The sequence below is a fragment of the Carassius gibelio genome, chromosome B22 (assembly GCF_023724105.1).
Source record: "Carassius gibelio isolate Cgi1373 ecotype wild population from Czech Republic chromosome B22, carGib1.2-hapl.c, whole genome shotgun sequence".
In the NCBI taxonomy this organism is placed as follows: domain Eukaryota; kingdom Metazoa; phylum Chordata; class Actinopteri; order Cypriniformes; family Cyprinidae; genus Carassius; species Carassius gibelio.
The window spans coordinates 41,397,815-41,409,833 of NC_068417.1; the positions used below are offsets into that span (position 1 = coordinate 41,397,815).

General features: G+C 39.3%; 3 non-coding genes across 3 annotated transcripts; all 3 read left to right on the forward strand.

The window, feature by feature from the left end:
• The first annotated feature begins 419 nt into the window (after nt 1-419).
• Nucleotides 420-538, forward strand: LOC127994813 (5S ribosomal RNA). Its single transcript, XR_008167784.1, has one exon. It is a non-coding gene; the product is annotated as a 5S ribosomal RNA (ribosomal RNA).
• Nucleotides 539-4,866: 4,328 nt separating this feature from the next.
• Nucleotides 4,867-4,985, forward strand: LOC127994825 (5S ribosomal RNA). Its single transcript, XR_008167795.1, has one exon. It is a non-coding gene; the product is annotated as a 5S ribosomal RNA (ribosomal RNA).
• A 4,328-nt stretch (nt 4,986-9,313) lies between these two features.
• LOC127994836 (5S ribosomal RNA) lies at nt 9,314-9,432 on the forward strand. The gene has a single exon (XR_008167806.1). It is a non-coding gene; the product is annotated as a 5S ribosomal RNA (ribosomal RNA).
• The last annotated feature ends 2,587 nt before the right edge of the window (nt 9,433-12,019 follow it).

The window sequence follows — 12,019 nt, forward strand, 5'->3', positions numbered from 1 at the left end:
AGCACATCTATATTATGATCAGTTATCATATTATTTACAAAAACTGTTTTCGTAGAAATGGATCTGATAATCAATAAGCCAATCTTTATCATTTGTTTATCCATATTGCATTTGTTTTTTATTTGTTGAACCTCAATTAAATTGTTAACCTTAACTTGGTTTGGACATTTTTTGTATTTTCTAGTTCGGGGAACAGACACAGTCTCTATAGTGTGATATCTAGGTGAAAGAGTCTCTATGTGCTGAGAATTAACTGACCTCTGTGACGGGAGGCAGCTAGCAGACGGTCGGTTTAGCCAGTCTGTCTGCTTCCTGACCTGGGCCCCAGTTAGTCAAGTATAAACACTAAGACTATTTGCCATATTTCTAGACAGAAGAGCAGCACCACTTCTTCAGCAGCACTCTTTGCAGCAGACTTCGCTTACGGCCATACCAACCTGGCTATGCCCGATCTCGTCTGATCTCGGAAGCTAAGCAGGTTTGGGCCTGGTTAGTACTTGGATGGGAGACCGCCTGGGAATACCAGGTGCTGTAAGCTTTTTGGAAATTTTTCACTTAGTATATAATAATTTTGCCAAAAAATAGAGTCAATGCCGATCTCTGAATATTAGCAGGTTTGGGCCTGGTTAGTACATGGATGGGAGACTGCCTGGGAATACCAGGTGCTTTAATCTTTTTTGGAAAATTTCACGAATTATATAATAATCTTTCATTAAAAAAAAAAAAAAAAAGTCAATGCCCGATCTCTGAATCTTAGCAGGTTTAGGTCTGGTTAGTACTTTTATGAGAGACTGCCTAGGAATACCAGGTGCTTTAAGCTTTTGGGTTTTCTTTCCTACTTATATAATGTACTGGCGATAAGATTGGCTGTTCTTTAAATAGCCCTCTCTTCAATCAATCAATCAATCACCTTTATTTATATAGTGCTTTAAACAAAATACATTGCGTCAAATCACTGAACAACATTCATTTGGAAAACAGTGTCTCAATAATGCAAAATGATAGTTAAAGGCAGTTCATCATTGAATTCAGCTATGTCATCTCTGTTCAGTTGAAATAGTGTCTGTTTTTATTTGCAATCAAGTCAATGATATCGCTGTAGATGAAGTGACCCCAACTAAGCAAGCCAGAGGCGACAGCGGCAAGGAACCGAAACTCCATCGGTGACAGAATGTAGAAAAAAACCTTGGGAGAAACCAGGCTCAGTTGGGGGGTCAGTTCTCCTCTGACCAGACGAAAACCAGTAGTTCAATTCCAGGCTGCAGCAAAATCAGATTGTGCAGAAGAATCATCTGTTTCCTGTGGTCTTGTCCTGGTGTTCCTCTGAGACAAGGTCTTTACAGGGGATCTGTATCTGGGGCTCTAGTTGTCCTGGTCTCCGCTGTCTTTCAGGGCAGTAGAGGTCCTTTCTAGGTGCTGATCCACCATCTGGTCTGGATACGTACTGGATCCGGGTGACTGCAGTGACCCTCTGATCTGGACACAGACTGGATCTCGTGGCCACGGTGACCTCGGAACAAGAGAGAAACAGACAAATATTAGCGTAGATGCCATTCTTCTAATGATGTAGAAAGTACGGTGTTATGTGAAGTGTTTCCGGTTCCGGTTTACCTAATTAATGCAGCCTAAAAATCCTTTAACGGATTTGGATATTAAAAGCATATTAGTATGTTATGTGTATGCCAGGTTAAAGAGATGGGTCTTTAATCTAGATTTAAACTGCAAGAGTGTGTCTGCCTCCCGAACAATGTTAGGTGGGTTATTCCAGAGTTTAGGCGCCAAATAGGAAAAGGATCTGCCGCCCGCAGTTGATTTTGATATTCTAGGTATTATCAAATTGCCTGAGTTTTGAGAACGTAGCGGACGTAGAGGAGTATAATGTAAAAGGAGCTCATTCAAATACCGAGGTGCTAAACCATTCAGGGCTTTATAAGTAATAAGCAATATTTTTAAATCTATACGATGTTTGATAGGGAGCCAGTGCAGTGTGGACAGGACCGGGCTAATATGGTCATACTTCCTGGTTCTAGTAAGAACTCTTGCTGCTGCATTTTGGACTAGCTGTAGTTTGTTTACCAAGCGTGCAGAACAACCACCCAATAAAGCATTACAATAGTCTAACCTTGAAGTCATAAATGCATGGATTAACATTTCTGCATTTGACATTGAGAGCATAGGCCGTAATTTAGATATATTTTTGAGATGGAAAAATGCAGTTTTACAAATGCTAGAAACGTGTCTTTCTAAGGAAAGATTGCGATCAAGTAGCACACCTAGGTTCCTAACTGATGACGAAGAATTGACAGAGCAACCATCAAGTCTTAGACAGTGTTCTAGGTTATTACAAGCAGAGTTTTTAGGCCCTATGATTAACACCTCTGTTTTTTCTGAATTTAGCAGTAAGAAATTACTCGTCATCCAATTTTTTATATCGACTATGCATTCCATTAGTTTTTCAAATTGGTGTGTTTCACCAGGCTGCGAGGAAATATAGAGCTGCGTATCATCAGCATAACAGTGAAAGCTAACACCATGTTTCCTGATGATATCTCCCAAGGGTAGCATATAAAGCGTGAAGAGTAGCGGCCCTAGTACTGAGCCTTGAGGTACTCCATACTGCACTTGTGATCGATATGATACATCTTCATTCACTGCTACGAACTGATGGCGGTCATATAAGTACGATTTAAACCATGCTAATGCACTTCCACTGATGCCAACAAAGTGTTCAAGTCTGTGCAAAAGAATGTTGTGGTCAATTGTGTCAAACGCAGCACTAAGATCCAATAAAACTAATAGAGAGATACACCCACGATCAGATGATAAGAGCAGATCATTTGTAACTCTAAGGAGAGCAGTCTCAGTACTATGATACGGTCTAAATCCTGACTGGAAATCCTCACATATACCATTATTCTCTAAGAAGGAATATAATTGTGAGGATACCACCTTTTCTAGTATCTTGGACAGAAAAGGGAGATTCGAGATTGGTCTATAACTAACAAGTTCTCTGGGGTCAAGTTGTGGCTTTTTTATGAGAGGCTTAATAACAGCCAGTTTGAAGGTTTTGGGGACATATCCTAATGACAATGAGGAATTAATAATAGTCAGAAGAGGACCTATGACTTCTGGAAGCACCTCTTTTAAGAGCTTAGATGGTATAGGGTCTAACATACATGTTGTTGGTTTAAATGATTTAACAAGTTTATACAATTCTTCCTCTCCTATAGTAGAGAATGAGTGGAACTGTTCCTCAGGGGGTCTATAGTGCACTGTCTGATGTGATACGGTAGCTGACGGCTGAATGGTTGCAATTTTATCTCTAATAGTATCGATTTTAGAAGTAAAGTAGTTCATAAAGTCATTACTGTTGTGGTGTTGGGAAATGTCAACACTTGTTGAGGCTTTATTTTTCGTTAATTTAGCCACTGTATTGAATAAATACCTGGGGTTATGTTTGTTTTCTTCTAAAAGAGAAGAAAAGTAATCAGATCTAGCAGGTTTTAATGCTTTTCTATAGGATATGCTACTTTCCCGCCAAGCAATACGAAATACCTCTAGTTTTGTTTTCCTCCAGCTGCGCTCCATTTTTCGGGCTGCTCTCTTTAGGGTGCGAGTATGCTCATTATACCATGGTGTCAAACTGTTTTCCTTAACCTTCCTTAAGCGTAAAGGAGCAACTGTATTTAAAGTGCTAGAAAAGAGAGAGTCCATAGTTTCTGTTACATCATCAAGTTGTTCTGAGGTTTTGGATATGCTAAGGAATTTGGATACATCAGGAAGATAACTTAAAAAGCAGTCTTTTGTGGTAGAAGTGATGGTTCTTCGATACTTGTAACAAGAAGTAGAATTTACAATTTTGGCTATATGAAGTTTACACAGAACTAAATAATGATCTGAGATATCATCACTTGGCTGAATAATTTCAACACTATCAACATCAATTCCATGTGACAGTATTAAATCTAGAGTATGATTTCGACAATGAGTAGGTCCTGAAACATGTTGTCTAACACCAATAGAGTTCAGAATGTCTATAAATGCTGATCCCAATGCGTCTTTTTCATTATCGACATGGACATTAAAATCACCAACTATTAAGACTTTATCTGCAGCCAGAACTAACTCGGATGTAAAATCACCAAACTCTTTAATAAAGTCTGTATGGTGCCCTGGTGGCCTGTATACAGTAGCCAGTACAAACATAACAGGGGATTTATCATTAACATTGGTTTCTCTGGATAATGTTATATGAAGCACCATTTCTTCAAACGAGTTATACTTGAAGCCTGCCCTCTGAGAAATCCTAAAAACGTTGTTATAAATTGAAGCAACTCCTACCCCTTTGCCTTTTAAACGCGGCTCATGTTTATAACAGTAATCTTGGGGGGTGGACTCATTTAAAATAATGTAATCATCAGGTTTTAGCCAAGTTTCTGTCAAACAGAGCACATCTATATTATGATCAGTTATCATATTATTTACAAAAAGTGTTTTCGTAGAAATGGATCTGATATTCAATAAGCCAATCTTTATCATTTGTTTATCCATATTGCATTTGTTTTTTATTTGTTGAACCTCAATTAAATTGTTAACCTTAACTTGGTTTGGACATTTTTTGTATTTTCTAGTTCGGGGAACAGACACAGTCTCTATAGTGTGATATCTAGGTGAAAGAGTCTCTATGTGCTGAGAATTAACTGACCTCTGTAACGGGAGGCAGCTAGCAGACGGTCGGTTTAGCCAGTCTGTCTGCTTCCTGACCTGGGCCCCAGTTAGTCAAGTATAAACACTAAGACTATTTGCCATATTTCTAGACAGAAGAGCAGCACCACTTCTTCAGCAGCACTCTTTGCAGCAGACTTCGCTTACGGCCATACCAACCTGGCTATGCCCGATCTCGTCTGATCTCGGAAGCTAAGCAGGTTTGGGCCTGGTTAGTACTTGGATGGGAGACCGCCTGGGAATACCAGGTGCTGTAAGCTTTTTGGAAATTTTTCACTTAGTATATAATAATTTTGCCAAAAAATAGAGTCAATGCCGATCTCTGAATATTAGCAGGTTTGGGCCTGGTTAGTACATGGATGGGAGACTGCCTGGGAATACCAGGTGCTTTAATCTTTTTTGGAAAATTTCACGAATTATATAATAATCTTTCATTAAAAAAAAAAAAAAAAAGTCAATGCCCGATCTCTGAATCTTAGCAGGTTTAGGTCTGGTTAGTACTTTTATGAGAGACTGCCTAGGAATACCAGGTGCTTTAAGCTTTTGGGTTTTCTTTCCTACTTATATAATGTACTGGCGATAAGATTGGCTGTTCTTTAAATAGCCCTCTCTTCAATCAATCAATCAATCACCTTTATTTATATAGTGCTTTAAACAAAATACATTACGTCAAAGCACTGAACAACATTCATTTGGAAAACAGTGTCTCAATAATGCAAAATGATAGTTAAAGACAGTTCATCATTGAATTCAGCTATGTCATCTCTGTTCAGTTGAAATAGTGTCTGTTTTTATTTGCAATCAAGTCAATGATATCGCTGTAGATGAAGTGACCCCAACTAAGCAAGCCAGAGGCGACAGCGGCAAGGAACCGAAACTCCATCGGTGACAGAATGGAGAAAAAAACCTTGGGAGAAACCAGGCTCAGTTGGGGGGTCAGTTCTCCTCTGACCAGACGAAAACCAGTAATTCAATTCCAGGCTGCAGCAAAATCAGATTGTGCAGAAGAATCATCTGTTTCCTGTGGTCTTGTCCTGGTGTTCCTCTGAGACAAGGTCTTTACAGGGGATCTGTATCTGGGGCTCTAGTTGTCCTGGTCTCCGCTGTCTTTCAGGGCAGTAGAGGTCCTTTCTAGGTGCTGATCCACCATCTGGTCTGGATACGTACTGGATCCGGGTGACTGCAGTGACCCTCTGATCTGGACACAGACTGGATCTCGTGGCCACGGTGACCTCGGAACAAGAGAGAAACAGACAAATATTAGCGTAGATGCCATTCTTCTAATGATGTAGAAAGTACGGTGTTATGTGAAGTGTTTCCGGTTCCAGTTTACCTAATTAATGCAGCCTAAAAATCCTTTAACGGATTTGGATATTAAAAGCATATTAGTATGTTATGTGTATGCCAGGTTAAAGAGATGGGTCTTTAATCTAGATTTAAACTGCAAGAGTGTGTCTGCCTCCCGAACAATGTTAGGTGGGTTATTCCAGAGTTTAGGCGCCAAATAGGAAAAGGATCTGCCGCCCGCAGTTGATTTTGATATTCTAGGTATTATCAAATTGCCTGAGTTTTGAGAACGTAGCGGACGTAGAGGAGTATAATGTAAAAGGAGCTCATTCAAATACCGAGGTGCTAAACCATTCAGGGCTTTATAAGTAATAAGCAATATTTTTAAATCTATACGATGTTTGATAGGGAGCCAGTGCAGTGTGGACAGGACCGGGCTAATATGGTCATACTTCCTGGTACTAGTAAGAACTCTTGCTGCTGCATTTTGGACTAGCTGTAGTTTGTTTACCAAGCGTGCAGAACAACCACCCAATAAAGCATTACAATAGTCTAACCTTGAAGTCATAAATGCATGGATTAACATTTCTGCATTTGACATTGAGAGCATAGGCCGTAATTTAGATATATTTTTGAGATGTAAAAATGCAGTTTTACAAATGCTAGAAACGTGTCTTTCTAAGGAAAGATTGCGATCAAGTAGCACACCTAGGTTCCTAACTGATGACGAAGAATTGACAGAGCCACCATCAAGTCTTAGACAGTGTTCTAGGTTATTACAAGCAGAGTTTTTAGGCCCTATGATTAACACCTCTGTTTTTTCTGAATTTAGCAGTAAGAAATTACTCGTCATCCAATTTTTTATATCGACTATGCATTCCATTAGTTTTTCAAATTGGTGTGTTTCACCAGGCTGCGAGGAAATATAGAGCTGCGTATCATCAGCATAACAGTGAAAGCTAACACCATGTTTCCTGATGATATCTCCCAAGGGTAGCATATAAAGCGTGAAGAGTAGCGGCCCTAGTACTGAGCCTTGAGGTACTCCATACTGCACTTGTGATCGATATGATACATCTTCATTCACTGCTACGAACTGATGGCGGTCATATAAGTACGATTTAAACCATGCTAATGCACTTCCACTGATGCCAACAAAGTGTTCAAGTCTGTGCAAAAGAATGTTGTGGTCAATTGTGTCAAACGCAGCACTAAGATCCAATAAAACTAATAGAGAGATACACCCACGATCAGATGATAAGAGCAGATCATTTGTAACTCTAAGGAGAGCAGTCTCAGTACTATGATACGGTCTAAATCCTGACTGGAAATCCTCACATATACCATTATTCTCTAAGAAGGAATATAATTGTGAGGATACCACCTTTTCTAGTATCTTGGACAGAAAAGGGAGATTCGAGATTGGTCTATAACTAACAAGTACTCTGGGGTCAAGTTGTGGCTTTTTTATGAGAGGCTTAATAACAGCCAGTTTGAAGGTTTTGGGGACATATCCTAATGACAATGAGGAATTAATAATAGTCAGAAGAGGACCTATGACTTCTGGAAGCACCTCTTTTAAGAGCTTAGATGGTATAGGGTCTAACATACATGTTGTTGGTTTAAATGATTTAACAAGTTTATACAATTCTTCCTCTCCTATAGTAGAGAATGAGTGGAACTGTTCCTCAGGGGGTCTATAGTGCACTGTCTGATGTGATACGGTAGCTGACGGCTGAATGGTTGCAATTTTATCTCTAATAGTATCGATTTTAGAAGTAAAGTAGTTCATAAAGTCATTACTGTTGTGGTGTTGGGAAATGTCAACACTTGTTGAGGCTTTATTTTTCGTTAATTTAGCCACTGTATTGAATAAATACCTGGGGTTATGTTTGTTTTCTTCTAAAAGAGAAGAAAAGTAATCAGATCTAGCAGGTTTTAATGCTTTTCTATAGGATATGCTACTTTCCCGCCAAGCAATACGAAATACCTCTAGTTTTGTTTTCCTCCAGCTGCGCTCCATTTTTCGGGCTGCTCTCTTTAGGGTGCGAGTATGCTCATTATACCATGGTGTCAAACTGTTTTCCTTAACCTTCCTTAAGCGTAAAGGAGCAACTGTATTTAAAGTGCTAGAAAAGAGAGAGTCCATAGTTTCTGTTACATCATCAAGTTGTTCTGAGGTTTTGGATATGCTAAGGAATTTGGATACATCAGGAAGATAACTTAAAAAGCAGTCTTTTGTGGTAGAAGTGATGGTTCTTCGATACTTGTAACAAGAAGTAGAATTTACAATTTTGGCTATATGAAGTTTACACAGAACTAAATAATGATCTGAGATATCATCACTTGGCTGAATAATTTCAACACTATCAACATCAATTCCATGTGACAGTATTAAATCTAGAGTATGATTTCGACAATGAGTAGGTCCTGAAACATGTTGTCTAACACCAATAGAGTTCAGAATGTCTATAAATGCTGATCCCAATGCGTCTTTTTCATTATCGACATGGATATTAAAATCACCAACTATTAAGACTTTATCTGCAGCCAGAACTAACTCGGATGTAAAATCACCAAACTCTTTAATAAAGTCTGTATGGTGCCCTGGTGGCCTGTATACAGTAGCCAGTACAAACATAACAGGGGATTTATCATTAACATTGGTTTCTCTGGATAATGTTATATGAAGCACCATTACTTCAAACGAGTTATACTTGAAGCCTGCCCTCTGAGAAATCCTAAAAACGTTGTTATAAATTGAAGCAACTCCTACCCCTTTGCCTTTTAAACGCGGCTCATGTTTATAACAGTAATCTTGGGGGGTGGACTCATTTAAAATAATGTAATCATCAGGTTTTAGCCAAGTTTCTGTCAAACAGAGCACATCTATATTATGATCAGTTATCATATTATTTACAAAAACTGTTTTCGTAGAAATGGATCTGATAATCAATAAGCCAATCTTTATCATTTGTTTATCCATATTGCATTTGTTTTTTATTTGTTGAACCTCAATTAAATTGTTAACCTTAACTTGGTTTGGACATTTTTTGTATTTTCTAGTTCGGGGAACAGACACAGTCTCTATAGTGTGATATCTAGGTGAAAGAGTCTCTATGTGCTGAGAATTAACTGACCTCTGTGACGGGAGGCAGCTAGCAGACGGTCGGTTTAGCCAGTCTGTCTGCTTCCTGACCTGGGCCCCAGTTAGTCAAGTATAAACACTAAGACTATTTGCCATATTTCTAGACAGAAGAGCAGCACCACTTCTTCAGCAGCACTCTTTGCAGCAGACTTCGCTTACGGCCATACCAACCTGGCTATGCCCGATCTCGTCTGATCTCGGAAGCTAAGCAGGTTTGGGCCTGGTTAGTACTTGGATGGGAGACCGCCTGGGAATACCAGGTGCTGTAAGCTTTTTGGAAATTTTTCACTTAGTATATAATAATTTTGCCAAAAAATAGAGTCAATGCCGATCTCTGAATATTAGCAGGTTTGGGCCTGGTTAGTACATGGATGGGAGACTGCCTGGGAATACCAGGTGCTGTAAGCTTTTTGGACATTTTTCACTTAGTATATAATAATTTTGCCAAAAAATAGAGTCAATGCCGATCTCTGAATATTAGCAGGTTTGGGCCTGGTTAGTACATGGATGGGAGACTGCCTGGGAATACCAGGTGCTTTAATCTTTTTTGGAAAATTTCACGAATTATATAATAATCTTTCATTAAAAAAAAAAAAAAAAAAGTCAATGCCCGATCTCTGAATCTTAGCAGGTTTAGGTCTGGTTAGTACTTTTATGAGAGACTGCCTAGGAATACCAGGTGCTTTAAGCTTTTGGGTTTTCTTTCCTACTTATATAATGTACTGGCGATAAGATTGGCTGTTCTTTAAATAGCCCTCTCTTCAATCAATCAATCAATCACCTTTATTTATATAGTGCTTTAAACAAAATACATTGCGTCAAATCACTGAACAACATTCATTTGGAAAACAGTGTCTCAATAATGCAAAATGATAGTTAAAGGCAGTTCATCATTGAATTCAGCTATGTCATCTCTGTTCAGTTGAAATAGTGTCTGTTTTTATTTGCAATCAAGTCAATGATATCGCTGTAGATGAAGTGACCCCAACTAAGCAAGCCAGAGGCGACAGCGGCAAGGAACCGAAACTCCATCGGTGACAGAATGTAGAAAAAAACCTTGGGAGAAACCAGGCTCAGTTGGGGGGTCAGTTCTCCTCTGACCAGACGAAAACCAGTAGTTCAATTCCAGGCTGCAGCAAAATCAGATTGTGCAGAAGAATCATCTGTTTCCTGTGGTCTTGTCCTGGTGTTCCTCTGAGACAAGGTCTTTACAGGGGATCTGTATCTGGGGCTCTAGTTGTCCTGGTCTCCGCTGTCTTTCAGGGCAGTAGAGGTCCTTTCTAGGTGCTGATCCACCATCTGGTCTGGATACGTACTGGATCCGGGTGACTGCAGTGACCCTCTGATCTGGACACAGACTGGATCTCGTGGCCACGGTGACCTCGGAACAAGAGAGAAACAGACAAATATTAGCGTAGATGCCATTCTTCTAATGATGTAGAAAGTACGGTGTTATGTGAAGTGTTTCCGGTTCCGGTTTACCTAATTAATGCAGCCTAAAAATCCTTTAACGGATTTGGATATTAAAAGCATATTAGTATGTTATGTGTATGCCAGGTTAAAGAGATGGGTCTTTAATCTAGATTTAAACTGCAAGAGTGTGTCTGCCTCCCGAACAATGTTAGGTGGGTTATTCCAGAGTTTAGGCGCCAAATAGGAAAAGGATCTGCCGCCCGCAGTTGATTTTGATATTCTAGGTATTATCAAATTGCCTGAGTTTTGAGAACGTAGCGGACGTAGAGGAGTATAATGTAAAAGGAGCTCATTCAAATACCGAGGTGCTAAACCATTCAGGGCTTTATAAGTAATAAGCAATATTTTTAAATCTATACGATGTTTGATAGGGAGCCAGTGCAGTGTGGACAGGACCGGGCTAATATGGTCATACTTCCTGGTTCTAGTAAGAACTCTTGCTGCTGCATTTTGGACTAGCTGTAGTTTGTTTACCAAGCGTGCAGAACAACCACCCAATAAAGCATTACAATAGTCTAACCTTGAAGTCATAAATGCATGGATTAACATTTCTGCATTTGACATTGAGAGCATAGGCCGTAATTTAGATATATTTTTGAGATGGAAAAATGCAGTTTTACAAATGCTAGAAACGTGTCTTTCTAAGGAAAGATTGCGATCAAGTAGCACACCTAGGTTCCTAACTGATGACGAAGAATTGACAGAGCAACCATCAAGTCTTAGACAGTGTTCTAGGTTATTACAAGCAGAGTTTTTAGGCCCTATGATTAACACCTCTGTTTTTTCTGAATTTAGCAGTAAGAAATTACTCGTCATCCAATTTTTTATATCGACTATGCATTCCATTAGTTTTTCAAATTGGTGTGTTTCACCAGGCTGCGAGGAAATATAGAGCTGCGTATCATCAGCATAACAGTGAAAGCTAACACCATGTTTCCTGATGATATCTCCCAAGGGTAGCATATAAAGCGTGAAGAGTAGCGGCCCTAGTACTGAGCCTTGAGGTACTCCATACTGCACTTGTGATCGATATGATACATCTTCATTCACTGCTACGAACTGATGGCGGTCATATAAGTACGATTTAAACCATGCTAATGCACTTCCACTGATGCCAACAAAGTGTTCAAGTCTGTGCAAAAGAATGTTGTGGTCAATTGTGTCAAACGCAGCACTAAGATCCAATAAAACTAATAGAGAGATACACCCACGATCAGATGATAAGAGCAGATCATTTGTAACTCTAAGGAGAGCAGTCTCAGTACTATGATACGGTCTAAATCCTGACTGGAAATCCTCACATATACCATTATTCTCTAAGAAGGAATATAATTGTGAGGATACCACCTTTTCTAGTATCTTGGACAGAAAAGGGAGATTCGAGAT